Genomic DNA, 17,518 nt, shown 5'->3' on the forward strand with positions numbered 1-17,518 from the left:
GTTTTTTTTTTGCAATCGTAAACCTTGATACGTTAGTGTATTAAGAATTATATACAGTTATACATAGCTCAGATAATATACATAGATAAAACACAATTTAAATTATCATAATAAATACGTGACTGAATGCAAAGTTTGTTGTAAAATCGGTGTATATATAAAAAAAAGTAAAAAAAAATTCCAAACTGTTTGGGAAGCATTTATATGGACAAAACCTTATGCAATTTTCATCGAAATGCCATTAATTTCAAATCACTCATTATTTCTAATAAACTTTGTCCTTCCGTTTCAAAGTTCTAGTTCAACATAGACAACAGCTTTGAGCCTCACATTTACACCATACGACACGACTACATTACAAATGCAATATTATCTTTAAATGAAAGTGTTCTGTTTTTAAAATGAAATTAAAAAACTTCTCGTCTAAAAATATTTTTTGATGCGTTTAAAAGTCGACAATTTAAATAATAAATAATAAACCTTAATAAATATAAAATGTATCGTAGTTTAAGAAACGAAATGTATTTATTGAGTCATTATAATGACACACGACTCATAGATTACATTTGCTATGAATATTTTATTGTTGAAGGAAATTTTTAAACACTTATCTGCGTAATGATTCATATACAGCATGAAGTGCCTCGCAATATTAATCAATAGTAATTATTCTATAAACGAAATTGAATATATGAATATTTATTTAAAAGTTTGTAAAGATAGAAACGATTTTTTCTATACTATTACACTAGTTTACAAAATTTAAGTTTTTGTTTGTTGCCGCGAATTTTATAGTTAATAATGTTAAATGATGATTTGTTTATGTCAAATCTACCCTCAAAATTTCTTCAGCAGCTATAGTTAGTTTGTTTTGGTTTTGTCATTTAAGCTTATAAATTAATCGGTAACGGTCGTATTTTTTGTGTTTTGAGATAAATATCTAAAGTTTTTTGAACATGAGCAGTTCAAGGAGATGTTGTTTGAATAATCCAGATCATTTTTGTTACATTTGCGGAGAATATGCCTTTAACTATTGTAGAAAAGTTATATCACAGTTGGTGAAAAATACCTATTTTGAGTATTTTGGGAAGCTTTTGGATAAAAATGAGAAGTCTTGGGCGCCTAATTGTGTTTGTAAATCGTGTGTTGAATATTTAAGATTATTGAAAAGTGGTAAAAGAAGTACCTTTAAATTTGGAACACCGACTATTTGGCGAGAACCACAAAATCATCTCGAAGACTCTTATTTTTGTAGCGTGAATGTAAACGGTTTAAACACTAAAAATGGGGCTAAATGGCTGTACCCCAGTACTAGTTGTGTTCAACGTCCAGTGCCGAAGCGATTGCCTAGCTCTTCAGTGCCTACAAAAGTATCAGAACCCTTAGAACAAGACATTGAACGACATCACAAAAAGATGCTGATTTTGAAGGTATGTTCAAAGAGTCATAATGCGTTACTCAAAATGAGTTAGATGATCTTGTTAGAGATTTAAATCTTTCTAAAAAAGCTAAAGAATGGCTAGCATCAAGGCTCAAAGAAAAAAAAATTGCTTTCCTCGGGTACTAAAATAAGTTTTTATCGTGAAATAGAGAAAGAATTACGATGTTATTTTTCCGAAGAAGACGGTATTACCTTTTTTTCAGACATCAAAAACTTGTTAATAAAAATTGAGGGAAACAATGGAGCCTGGAAAGCAAAATATAGTCCACAATTCATTAGTAGCTCGTCACAAAATCATCCTACCACCATTACATATAAAACTGGGCATCATGAAACAATTTATTAAATCACTACCCAAAGACGGCAAGTGCTTTTCTTACATTTGCCAAATATTTCCTCAAGTCACTATGGGAAAAATTAAAGCCAGTATTTTTGATGGCCCCCAAATTAGAAAACTTATAAAAGACACTGAATTTAAAAAGTATATGACAGATTTACAACTCAAGGCTTGGACAGCATTCGTCTGTGTGATGCAGAATTTCCTCGGAAATAAAAAATTACATTGACCTTGTAGAAGACCTTCTCTTACAATTAAAAAATATGGGGTGCAATATGAGTATAAAACTCAACTTCCTACATAGTCACTTGGATCATTTTCCGGAAAATTTAGGGGATATGAGTGAAGAGCAGGGGGAGCGTATGCATCAAGACTTACGCATCATGGAAGAGCGCTATCATGGTTTCTGGGATACGAATATGGTGTCTGACTATTGCTGGTCCTTGATACGTCATTTTCCAAAGTCTACACATCAGAGAAGATCTTTAAAACGTCATTTTCTAGAAGTTAACGATTAAATATGTTTTTTTTTTTGTAGTTTTTCTTAGTAAATACGTTTTTTTTTCTATTTATTCTTATATAGCTGAAACTGAAAAACTAGAGCTGATAAAAATATTCTAATTATATTTTTGGAAATGGCATAGCATATCTAATCAACAACAATTAAAATTTCTTTGGCAACAGATGTACTGTAAACTAGTGTTATCATTGCACGTTATTTTGCTAACATAGTATATTTTAGCTCGGTAAAGGCAAAAGTTACTTGATATATATACATATATAATGTCTTTGTACTTTGCAAATGATGATATATTATTATATATATAAATCATCAATACACAATTAATATAACTATATCAGTATGTACATATGTAAATAGACACGTGATTCAAACCAATTAAACTAAATTGTTATGTAGGAAACGATCTGATACTGAAGTAGCCTTGGTATTAATATTTCCGGGACATACTTATAACAGCAAGGTAATGTGAAATGTGATGAGATTTGTAGTTAGTTATTTTCGTAAAGAATTATATATTGAACCATAAAACAATATTAGATGTAATATATCGTATGTTTGACTTAAAGTTATAATATATATATAGTTATGTTATACTAAGAAATTAAAGAGGAGAAACTTTATTATAATTTTTCATTTCTTAAATTGAAATTTAAAAAAATATAATATATTTAAATGAAAATAATACTCGCGAAAGTCTTAGATCTCATTAAATATAATATAATTCAAAATCTATTCAGGAGAGGTTGTACAGAGTATATTTTTTTCACTATCTCACTTATTCCATTTACTCCCCTTAAATCCGAATTGAGTCTTAAATTTGTAGTTTTGGAGAGGATATTATGGTATAAAATAATCTCATTCAAAAGAAAATATTAAAAAAATCGTTATGTTATATAACATTTATAGCTTTTTAAGGAATCCATTGTATTTAATATCGGCATTACATATACACATCCGAGTATGTATTTATCCTGACTTATTATAAATCATGCTATGCAAAATGCTAAGCGGAGTAAAGTCACGGAGTTATTTTCATATTAATCTTTATATTTATGAATATTTGATTGGCCATATGTAAAAAAAAAATAAAAAAACAATTTACTTATGAAACTGAGATTGTGTTTTCGTTGGTTATATCGAATCATCATTATGAATTCCAATTAATTCGATTAAGAAATAACCCTTCTAATAAATAGTAATCAATATACGTCACTTAGTCCATTTGTTACTTGTGATCTAATAATTAACTCGGATACAGTTTTACAATCCTCGACATTGGCACTGTAATAATAAAAATAATAGAATACTAAGCGTTATTTACAAATTAGTATTAAAGTCTTTATGTATTTTTAATCAGTTTTTTTTATCTTTAAGTGTTGTTTCCTTTCAATACATGTGAATAAATATTTTGCGAGTTGAATCTGATGCCCAAAACGGACATAAGAATCTCTATGGGTAAACATCATAAAATTTCATAAAAATTCCATTGTAATATGCATTAAAATAATTTATAACGTGTGTTATATATGAAATATTAAAAAAAAATTACATTCAAAAAAATATTCAAAAAAAAACTCTATTTCGATCTGGATATCATTACGATCTGACAATATTTTATTTTACAATTAACTGATGTACAGGTTCACCAGTTTTTCTATGCATTTTTTTTAAAACGACAATAGCCAGAGTATCTCAACACTTGTGACACACATTAAACATACGACGGAAAATTAATAGACAATAATATTTTTATATTACATACATATAACGAAGTGATAATTTTATCAATAACTTAATTAATGACATAGCGAAAGCTCCAGAGGCCGTTGGTGAACTATTGAATTCGGTGACAGTTATTTGTAATATGCTTTAAAAAACTACTTTATAAGGAAAATCCTTTCTAACATGACGCAATATATAATAATATTGCGTAAGACAAACTTTGTTTATAAAAGAACGCTAAGTTAGTACTAGTAGTTAAAGCACGAAGCTGAAATATTTGATTATAAAAAAATCACTCATTGAAATTCATTATTACAGGCGTCTACAGGTTCAAAATATTTTCGACAAAAGAGAAAAATCATAAAAAAAGTTACCCCTGTTAACCCCTCTGCCATTTTTAGAGAATTTTTGGGGAAATGAATAACCTTATTTATTAATTCTTACAATGAAGTTTCATTTTATCTCTGTCAACAGTATTTTCAAACTATGTCGAAATGACGTAATATAGAAGGTGACACTCAACACTGAGTGATGCACGGGAAGTGACTCAGTTTTCATCTTTGCGTTACATAGACACAAAAAAAAAAACAGACACATGTCAATTCTCTATTTATATAAATGGAATCATTGTATTTGTAACTCTAAAGTACTTAAAATAAAGACGAGAATTATTTTTTTACTATTAATATACGAGTGTGGCAAAGCTTGGTTGAATTCTCACGAATTTCAAATGTGTTCGAGATCTCCTCATTACGTAATTAGCCAGTACTAAATGAATGATGCCTAAAATAGGTTATTTATGTATCCTATTTGATCTTGAAACATTTCAACGAAATTATTAAAGCTATAATTTAAAAGTGGCTGTTATTTTCGCCGACATCGCCATGTTAAACTTATATGGATGAAATATGTGCGCATTTACGATCTTGAAGTGCGTCTTGTGGAAATGGTAGAAATTCTTGGTCCAATTTACTAGCAGCGCCACTATTTATGCTGTCGATAAGATTATTAAATTTATCTTAATTTGGAACATATAAAGTGACAAATATTCTGTTCTAATTATAGGATCATTACAGTTTAACCATATTTATCTAAATTCGTATCCGTCTTATCCAAATGAAAAGTGATTGAGATATGCAAAGACAGGTAAATATTTTTTTACCTTTTTCACCTACAAAAATATTATAGAAAATTTTCCCTCCAAAATTTATTAATATGGCTTAATTCCGTGACCTCTATAGCGTAGACAATGATTTCTCGGTTCCCACAAACTGACAAGGTCGATGTAATTTGGAGACATGTGGCCACCACACTTCAAGGTTTCACTAGTTTCCTTCATTACATACTTTTGTTATAATAAGGTGAATAATTCAAATTTCAGTACCGCCTCTTCACAGATGATAATCGACAAGCGTTAAATGAGTGAAACTTCATAGTTTGAAAGATTATCGCTTTCATTTTATATTTTATGAGTGAAAATTGAGAAAGTTATATAGAATTACCTTACAATATATCATCGCATGTACAGATAAGTAAGAAACAAACGATCCAGTCAAGTGTTCATGATACCAATCACTGTTTCAGGAAACAGCATAATGTTTGACCACATATAATATATTATTGTTATGTTAATAAGCAATATTGTTTACAGCTTACATCCGAGTTCTACGTCTTGTTCCCACAGAGAGCGTGCGATAAAACTCGACCTAACAAAATAAATATTCAACGGTCTGTAGCAATAAACAATCGAGCGGTCGGGACTACGCTATAGCGATAGCAGAACAAAATAGATAATTAATCACATTTCACATATATTCTATTGTAATATTTAAACGTTGTATAAATTTTACAATTCAAATTCACTATTATATTTTGTATGTTCATATTTTCCCTAACATTATCATCAAACGTAACCAACAACGAAATAATAATACATTTCATAATTAACAAACAATGAAATAAATTGATTACGACATTTAATGCCTTATTATATTAAATTTCCTGTTAATTAAAAGTATTGAAATGATTTCAATAAGTATATATATCCTTGTGTTTGAGTAAAAACAACTATGACATGTTTCGGTTAATCGAGATGATAATTAAATTGTAAAAATAATTTGTTTGTTAAAATATAACTCATTTATGATATAAAAACATTAAATGTAATAATATTGTATTTACTCAAAATATAGATATAATATAATTTATTCTTATGTATTTTAGAAACCTGTAGGAAACTGTATTGCTTGAAGTAACGTAACAAGGTTGAGCAACTTTCTGAACATTCTCTCAGCATTTTGCCATGGCATTGGGAAAACACTATAGTGTTGAATTCATTGCAAGCGCGATAACAACAAGATACATATTCCTGTTGACGTAAGCCTGCCACTATACTAATATACAAATACATTTAATACATTTGAAATGTTCTATCCTAATATATCAAAGCATTTACTGTACGGTTTGTTACAGCCATCTCCGAAACTCCCGAACTGATTATGACGTATTGTTTGCTATTTTATTTAATTGTTGAAAATTCGTCGTTGACTGTCGGAATTAAGAGCTAGTATTGGAATAAATAATAATTTTATCAGATTATTAATCTCAGAAAAGATCGCTATTGGGTATAAAGAGTATTTCCATAAAACAACAACCATGAACCTTTTAATTGGCTATCTGTACTATAATTTTATTTATAAACATATTTTTACAAACAATCTATCGCATCGAGTGACGTCATTTTAATAGGGACAGAGTAATTAGAGTAGAGCTCTTTTATGTAGGTCACTAAAGCATGAGAACCATTTCACAGCTATAAACTGATTGTGACGATCGGAATAGACTATCATATATTAGGTTGTCCACAATACCTTTACGATATAACCGTAAAATGGTACTTAGTATAAGTAATTACCTAAAATGTTACGAGATTCAAGTTAAAGGAAGGCGTATGAAAAAAAAAATCACCGAATATTTAACTTTTACATACAGATTTATTAATTTTATAAACACCTATGCATATAAATGAAACTAATATTTTTAGGATAAACTACGCGTGATTTATTTTTGTAAAAAAACTACGTGCTCCCGACGTTGCGTTAACTTTTCAACAAATCAGCAATCACGCGTAGTATAGTTTATCCGAAAAATATTAGTTTCATTTAAATGAATAAAACTCGCGAAAATCTTAGATCTGATTACCTATGCATATATATATATTTTTTCTTAAATTTATCTAGCAACAAAATACACTGCCTGTAAATTTATTTGCTCCGAAACATTACAACGAATATGTTTTTATACGTGAAAACATTTGCTTGGGATTCTTTAAGTGTTAGAATGTATAGTGATATGATTATAATGGAAGTAATTAGTTTGTATAAATAACTCATGAATGTCGTTACTGTTACTGAAATACTACAGTACGTAAAACCTTTTATTTGTAACGTACTACGCTATTTACTACGTTATGCTGATAAGATAAAGACAATAAAATGTGAAAGTTGTTTACTATCTTATACGCTTCTGATGATAAAGAAAAACTTAATAGGAATGTTCGTGATAAGAATGTGTTACTTTTAATTTTATTGGATAATTGGACTTAAATTGTTTTTGCGATTTGTATGTGTATTTCGCCTCAATTTTTATATTTAATTATTATTTATTATGTTAATAAATAATTTCTACATTGTTTTGTTTTTAGTATTATATAAAGTTATATGTTTAAAAAAAAATATAATAAAGGCTTAGAAAAAATCAATGTCGGAAAATTTATAAACGCACTTTAAAATCTTAGTAAATCTATGTATTTTAAGTTATGAAACCATGAATAAAAAAATATTGTTATCCGGTATCAGACATCGCAGTACAGAAGTGTTATGATATGATAGAGATTTCATCGATAAAAAAAATTTATATAAAAAGTTTCAAAACAAACTGTTTATTTAATACGGATATAAAATTTATTTTTATATCTATTATCTATATTTATAAATGCGTAAAAGAAAACGAACGGAAAACATATTCGTACATAAATTCTTTGGAATAACAAAGACATGAGCGTCCTTAAATGGCCTTTGTAAAAAAAAAAATGGCGCCGAGAAAATGGAACCACCAAAAAAATTATACTCAACAACAAAAACACACACAAAAAACTTAATATCTCAACATGAAATATTCAAAAGTACTATAGATTGTATAGTTATGTATAGCTCTGTAGCATCAGTCCATACATTTCGGATGTCTTACGTTTTGTTAAGGCAGATATAAGGCATGAAGACTTCCGTACGTAGCGGTGTAATAGTTGAATAAAAAAAAAATCGCTGGTGAGATCAGCTTCGACCTTGGTTTCGCCTCGTTAGACACATATGTATGTACCTCGTGAATTGGCCGATCTCAATTAGCTTTATTTTCTTCTGCATCATGATCTCCATGTGACTAATCAATGTTCCAAAGGACAGTTTCTTATATAATTATTAATATGCTGAAGATGGTGAATAAAAAGTTTCTAAATGACTGACATTTTATGACCTTTTCTCTTAATCGGTCCCAAAACAATATTTACAACAGATGAATCGTGTTCTCATAATCACATATTATATTTGCCTATGTTTTAAACAGATACTATCTATTATATATATATTTTAAAATCAGTCTTTCGTCCTGGCTGCGTTACTTGTATGAAATTAATAATACTAACCTAATACAATTATATCTAATTGATTTAGAAGAAATTATAAGAAAATCTTAAAATGAAAAGTTATTATTTATTTAGTATTTATGAAGTAATATAGTCTGGTAGAAAGAACGGTTCATTTTGGTTGAAATTTTTTTGGGTTTTTTTAATAGAAATTTAAATATGTAAGTTGTCATACTTATTATATAAATAATCTATAATCGGTCGTGAAGTTTTAACTTGGTAATTATTCGGTATTTATCATTTAGGGAATAACTATTTTTCACGATTTCAAAATCAAAATAATAAATGACCTCTATTATTATTTTACAATATTTTACAACAGAAACCAGATGAGCTTACTACCGTAACAGAATCAACACAAAAAACAGTTTAATATTTAGCACTTACGTTTCAAAACAAGATACTGCACGTTTTTAGGACTTTGTTATAAAAAAATATTGTCTTAATCAGTTGCACGTTCTATTGAGCATTGACAACGCTATATGTTGATAAGTATAATAATGTTATTATTTGTAAAAAATACCCCTTTTATTTCCATTTTTATTTCTGTGTTACAGAATATAGACATCATTTTTTAATTAATAATATATTCATAACTTTCTTTGCATATTTTTAATTAACATATATTTTGATAAAACACTTTTAATTAAAATATATAATTTTGCTGTTAATTATGATTTAAAAACATTATAAAAATCCAAATACCGCTTCTTAATCAATAGCACTAAAGTATTATGATAAATATGTGACTTATAAGGAAAATATTTTATACGAAACATTATTATGTAAAATACCCAAAATTAATGACTTTAATTAATTATTATTTTAGCTTAAATTATTTATAAAAAGTATAGTTAATGTTATGAAAAGTGAGCATAGTCAAGTCGAAGGTCAGATTATTTTTCCATAATATATAACTAATATCCTGTATATACATACTAGAGTGAAGAGAAAAATAATTGCAATACATGTTTTGCTATTATTTGATATAATATTTGACTCTATGTAGTAACCGCTTTTTTCTGAATAAGCTAAAATATCCACAAACGTGATACCTTTATTTAAATGCTTAAACATATTTTTGTGTAGCTATTTCTTTATACACGTGAATGTTGAAAACAATACGAGAGGTAGATCTTTTATATTAAATATTTCTCATATATTTCTCATTATATTTTATACATTTACTGTGAACATCTACACCATATTTTACAGGTCACCTCATATTACATCTGTTTGCAATTTAAGATATATAATAGTATAAATGAGACGTAATGAGAATCAACATATCAAGACATCAAGTGACGCCAAATTTAGATTCCTCGGCCGTATCAAAAAAAAAAACTTTATATAAAAAACTTGCGTAAATACAACACGTTTTTCTATTTAGAATAATGTAGTCACGTTGCAAAAATCAATTCTACGGGATGTATAGAATGTCTTTATACGGGGTGTATTTTTATACTCTTTAATTTTAACACAAATAAGAAACTTAATGTCCATGAAATAGGAAAACTACGCTGTAAATTACTAAGCAACAATATAACGCTATTAATCACTAACCTCAAGGGCGATTGCTTGAAATAAGTAATAGTAAATAAGTATATCGAAGCCAATTAACGCCATGTAAACAAAACGCCGCTTAAATTTAATTTTTAACAAATTAAATCTAAACATACAGTTAAAGTTTTTTGTATAAAACAAATATATTCTAATAGTTTTTTTTTTTTTAATATAAAGAAATATATTCTTTATATTAAAAAAAAGAAAAAACAGTTTCAAAATAAAAATATTCGCTCAATAATTCATAGAAAAATTGTTATTGATATTCGAAGGCCATTTCAAAATCACAACGTATAAAAGCGAACGTATATTAAGTTAGTTGAATTTCAGTGAAATTTTTTGTTGGATAATTTATATCCTGGTTATTCGAAAAGAGAGATCTCGATTGCAAAAAAATTTTTATTGGACACGGCATAAAACATAAAAATACGACTCCGAAATCAGCGAAATTTAAAGACAGATATATTATTCAATATTTTCAGCAAATGCACAGCTACCTTGACTTATTATTTTTATATTATGTCAATTATTAATTGAGGCTGGTTTCGCTTCACTGTTTAAACCACTTAGCACTTGACTAGACTCTAGAATTAAAGTTGTTTAACGTTTTATAAGATTTTCACGAATATTACACATTAAATTATATCAGATTACCTACACTTACCTCGCTTGTATTGATTTAAGTGATTCTATCTATCACGGAATTTAGTTTTGTAGCTCTGTTAAATGAAAACGAGAATACAGTTTTATTTATGTATTCAAATAACTATTGATATTTTTTTTTATTTAAAATGACTTTTAAGCGTCTATTTGAATTTTATCTTTAGCTCTTAGTCAAGCCGAGCAAAACATCACTACCGTTTACATATATAAAATTTAACGGAACAACTACCATGCCCTTCCTGTAATTTGTTGTTAAAGAGAACGGTGAAGGTCTCGATATGATTTACAATAAATATTGATGAATAATTTAAAGAGTGGTCTAAACTCGTCTTTTTCAATGTTCTCCGATTGCACAACATCCAAATCTCAAATCAAACAGTTCGATATAACACGGGGTTATCTTTAATAACGTAATAACGAAGGTTGTGGCACAGTTTTCTCTGTATTATCTCTTGAGTGGTTCATCGATTACTTCAATACTCGTTTGAAATTTCGGTATTTTATCTATTTGATATGAAAAACTTGAATTGAAGTTTCATGTTATTTTATTTACCTACATGATGGTGTAAAGAGATTTCCAGAACAACAATCTTTACATCATTTTATCTAGTACTTATGAATGTTTAAAACCCAAATGCTCAGAAATTTCGACAGTTATTGCATCAACTAAGTTCATCAAAACAAACTATGTATAAATATAATTCAAACTAATTAAAGTATAAATTAATTTCAAATTTGTTAAGTGATTTTTTTATTTTTTATTCTATTGATTCCTACACTAAAAATTAAATAAACGAAAAATCAAATAACAATAATTTATCTTAAATTTACAAATGTTTATCAAATTTAATTACTCAATGAATAGTGTCAATGTATTAAATCCGATTATGAACAATTTAGGTAACCTACATTAGAAAGAGAGTATTAATGTGAGCGATAACAAGTTTATGGAAGGTTATCAGTGTAACATTTGATTACAACTATCATATTTACAACGATCTATTCACCCGAAATTATTTCTATTTTTAATAATTTATTGATTACAATTCATTTTATTTTAAACAAAATGTTTATAGATAAGTGCAGAAACTAAAAAGAATTATGTTTAGATTATTTCTTCTCTTGTTTTCCAAACCCAATTCACACTTCGGGTATATTATCGTTCTTTATTTGATCCAACCTTAGTAAGTAAATTTTGAGCTACCATTTCTCATTGTAACAAACATTAAACTAACTTTAGCGTGTCAGTCTCTCCTTTTAAGGGCCTGTATATGAATTATTAATTAACCACAAACACTGAAACGACAGGCTCAGTTTAGATTAAATGAAGACGGATCCATAGAAAAATATAAAGGAAAATTCTACATACAATTTAATGTGAACCAATCACAGTTCGTATATAAATAACGTCTAAATTGAACCTTACCATTCAACAAAAGGTTACTTAATTTCTTATGTCTTATAACATCTGTATTTAATCTCAACCTACACAGCAAAAAGTTTAAGATATTTTCAAAGATATTCGGCGGAGGTGTAAATCGTGGGTTACAAAAAAAAAAAAACGTACACAAGGAAAAACTTTTTCGAATCTGACACTAATAAATGGATCCGCAATAAAAATTATTCCTATTTATATGGAAAAAGGAAAAGTTCACCAGCAACTTCGTCTTCTAATACAAAGGAAATGAAGGAAAAAGTTGAATACCTATATTATTCACACATTACAGTCACACGCATTTTCGCTTCTAAAATCTAAACTTCTGTACAACCCCATTTAAGGTGACATTCTCAAGGCCATTGCACTCAGTGATAAGACTGATCGTTTGTGATATAAAATATTCTATCACATACTGTACAATAGCCAACGAAGGATGCAAATTCAAGTTTAAAAATATGACCTTATCGCGATGTAATATAGATTAAAATTGCTTGAACGTTATAATTACGTGTAAGGGGTACATAATAGCATTGTGTGCATTGTTAGCCACGTGCGACCCGGTCTGATATTCAATACATACGCCTGATGTGTCTAGGATTACGTAATGTAATGCCAACTTTCAATGTCGCCGCTTGCAAATGTATTTTGTCATCCTCAGATCAGATCTATAGATAAAATGATAGTAACTATTAATTAAAAGTTCTATAGCAAATTATTGATTAGTAAAATAGTCTACGTTCCCAATAATAAGATTTTTCGGATTCATTTTAGATCATAAAAATATAATTTATTTAACTGTGGCTAGCGTTATTCATTTGTTTCTCACTAATATCAATGTTGTAACATGATGATAAAGAAATTATAAAGGTTTCATGAACCTTATCTTTTCTTTCATCCAACTAAGAACTTACTGTAGCGGAGTTTGTAATCGACAATTCCAACTTTCACTTATAAAACATTAACAAACCGTTACACATATTTACAATTTGTAATCGCTTAAACTATTTCAAACATATTAAATACATAAAATATAAAAAGTAATTTAAATAAGAATTATGTTAAAAGATAATATTTGTTAAAATTATCAGACAATGTATAGCGTTTCGAGGAGTTATACTAAGATGCAATCACTATATAATTTGAAATGTACCATGAGATATGAGAAAACTATAATTATTTAGCGTAATTACTGGGTATAGTACCTAGGTGGGTGTGTATGTACTGTGTCAGCTTCGCCTTTGACCGGTTCTATTAAATACTGTGACATTCGTGATGTCAAACGTCATTGTCATGATTCACTATCTATAAAAGGGCTCTTGCGTTCTATAGCCAATTAAATTTATATTACATTGTAATGGAGACAGATCTATTCCAAATATATTGAAAGCATAATTGCAATGTAACCTTTACATACATCACTCAAATGATATGAGATTTTCACAAAGCAATAATACATCACGTTTTTTGAATACAATAACCCTATTAACGTCACTTTCACTTTATAATATGATTTAAGCTATTTCTTACATAGCTATTATTTATTCAATGCTTTAATAATAAAAAATTGTAAAGTTGTTTTCATTAATTTTAATTCAATTGTCAAACTGCTTCTATTTTGGGACACTATTTATTATAATTATTAAATTACTTTTAATTCATTACAGAATTTCGTTACAATAGTCAATTTAGATAAATATTGCTACATGCATCCCCATCCGTTCCCATTGAAGTTCCCGATAACAAACTAACAGAGGTACTATTGTATCTAAATAACTGGGTTATATGACGCATTCATAATAAAACTAATACACATAGACCTCAGAGAAAATACACTTTCTTTTATAGGTCCCTTAAAACATTTTGCGTACATTCTGACGTAAATGCAGCATCAATCAACTTTGATATGTTATTAAATACATAGTGAGAGTTACCAGTGCTCAAATGTGGTGGTGGTTAAGTAATGCTACTATTTTATAACTTTCAATAAAAAACATTACGAGAATATGAGTTTCGCTACTAATTCACTAAAAAGTTATGCTTTTATCATCGTGCAGACAAATTTCTCTTATTTCATTCTTACAAAGAATTTTTATTGAGGTAACATGCTGTTGTTTGTCGTATTTTATTATATGATGTATAAGATGTCAGTTACAATGTTATTTCTGACCCTGAACTATTGTGGCGTACCACTTCTAGGCATGGTGGAGGAGTAATGAATGTACGCATTAGTGCAGGTTTATGACCTATTGTGGTCCCATGGCTAATTGACTTGACATCTCATTGCTGAACTATAAAGTAACTTGACACTTTTACACATTATATCTTACATGAAATGCAAGCCTTTCTGGAGTTGTTTCCATTTCAGAAATTTTCCGATTCTTTCAATGTTTTGTAAGTTTTATCTGGTTAGCCGATATAAAACGTGAAGCAAAGTGATAGGTTACGTTGCGGACAGTGCGGGAAGAGACCTTGACGAAACGTGAATCACTACGGCGAAAGTGGGAGAAATGTGCCACAGCGCCCCGCGTCCCGCGCCCACCGCTTACTTTTACTTTCCAGCGTGGCGCAACCGATGGCGGCGCCGGCGCAGGCCACTCGCACGGCGCCCGCGGCCCGCAGCGCCGTCGCGCCGACATCACACGCGTTCTCCCGCGAACACCCTGTGACTGTGCCCGGATTACAGTGCTCTAGTGACAAGCCTGGATTCAGTTTAAGTTTGACGCGGTGAAAGTCAAAACCGGGTCGCCGATAAGCGTTGTGCAAGTCGCGCGGAACTCGCGCGCGGCCTCGCACTCTCCCGCAGGAAGCGTGTCGCAAGCGGAAGTGGCGCAAGCGCCGGGAAAACACCGCGCGCTCCTGCGCGCACCGACACCCTGGATTGGACCTGCGAAGAAAATCTCTCAACCAATATTGTACCTCGGTAAGATTTATAAGAAAATATGTTATTAAGTTTTTATGCTTAGGACTCTCATACAGGATTTATTAATATAATCACGACCAGTAGCATACAAACCATAGTAGTCTCGATCGACAAAATCTATGTACTATAGGACGTAGTGAAGGGGACATGAGAGTGGCACTAACACATTCAAAGCGCCACAATTGGCGTTACCGGCGACTGAACTTCGGCTCGAGTGTCGGAAACGCAACAAATAAAGAAGTGAAATAACCAAGGACAATACAACTTTCAAGTGATTTCGCGCGCGGCCGACAATAAAAACTTCGTAACTCGCCTGCGCAACTTCACGGTCTTACTTTCGACGTCTACGCTGCGTCAAACCTCACTCTACGAGTCACACTTTCGATAACTATTACCAAACCTCATCTTCACTTAAAAAATCATTCCATTTAAACTCATTTGGTATTTAATGATCGAAAGTGTTTACACGTTTTTCTAATTTATAACGAACGTAATATAAACACGACAAAAACAGGTTTCAGATTAATCGCCTTTCGTTTCATGTCGGTATGCGTTTGTATGTGCTAGGAAACTCTACAATCACTCCGACCGCTGTACTACTGTCATTGAGTTGGTGCCATTACAAACAGCACGTTTCAAGCAACTGTCATCATTAAGTAGAACTGAAAGGAACGCAGCCCAAGGCCAGTTGGATAACGAATTTTCGTTTAATATTAATAAATGGCAGCCACAGTCGATCGTGACGGATCCGATGTTTGACGCGGATGCATAGGCAACTGATTACCTCCCCAAAAACACTTTCACGTTTACGCACACAACTAAGAAGCATCCGATCTGTACCATATTATGGCTGCTTGAGTTATTTTAATTTCTTTAATACAGATTATAATCTGGGTTACACAAATAACAGAATGTGTCACTCCGTTCGAAATAGTAAAGAAATTGCGCAATGCATAACTTTCCTTTTCAAATACTTATCCGTGGGTGAACCTACGTTTGAATGCCGAGATCGAGATTTACGATAAAGATTGTGATTGGCCAGTGACAAAAGTACAATGAATATACTTACACTTTTTAACTTTCACTTGGATGAATACCGACGCGAAAGTTTCGTTCCGTAATATTGTACGCAAGCGAATCTCACGGATGACTTCATACTGACTGTAAAAGGTTTTTCGAAGATATTTATGTTCAGTCACTTTTCATAATTTCTGTTTCAACAACAATAAATATTCCATGTTTGATAGACTATATATGAAAACTAAAAATGTATGACTTCTATCATCTTTGTGATGAACAGTTGTTTATTAAATCTCAAATCTCATTTTTTTGTTGGATTGAATTCCTCTATCTTTTACGTGTAGTATATTTATACTAGGTACATATATACTACTAATGTCTTATATGTCCCTGATAGACGAAAATAACTTAACTTATGCAAAAATACATATCGAATTTCTGCTTTAAGAAGGATATTTAAATTTTATTGCAATAAATTTGAATTCAAGTAATATTTAACTTTTACTCAAATAATTATATTTGTTTACGTTTAACGCTCTTATATCTTATCTTAAATTTTCTTTCTGTGAAATCATATCATGAGTCATTAATTTAGCAAATATCTATCTAAAGCTTTGGTTTAAATTTCTTAGTAATTAGTATTCTTTATTAAGACTATTAGATTTTAATGATAACTTGTCCGTTTCAACGACTTATATGACTCATGAAAATATATATAATACATAGCCATTTTTCTTTATATAATTTTACATATACGTATATATATAAAGAAACAAAATAATGAAAAGTTAAACGTACAAAATACGAAACACGAAATTAGGTTATTGTTACAATATTATTGTCGACATTTCACTGTGAACTCTCGTGCTTAGTTATTTTGCAAACCGTGAATTGTCTATTGTTTAGTTTCGAATGAAAGGTCTTATGGTTTGATAAATAGGTTCATATAATATGGACAAGTGACTCAAATAATATATCCATATATATATATATATATATATATATATATATTTAATAGAAGAATAAAATTTACAGAAGAAATCACAACTGTTTTTAATATTATACTAAACAAAAATTACATAATAATCACATCCACATAAACAAATGTTATGTTTGCCTTTCACTTTTAAAAAAATTAAATTTCAATAACACAAAATTGAGTTTCAAGTGCAATTAAAGCTATTTTCACAAA

The sequence above is a fragment of the Danaus plexippus genome, chromosome 6 (genome assembly GCF_018135715.1).
Source record: "Danaus plexippus chromosome 6, MEX_DaPlex, whole genome shotgun sequence".
NCBI lineage: Eukaryota > Metazoa > Arthropoda > Insecta > Lepidoptera > Nymphalidae > Danaus > Danaus plexippus.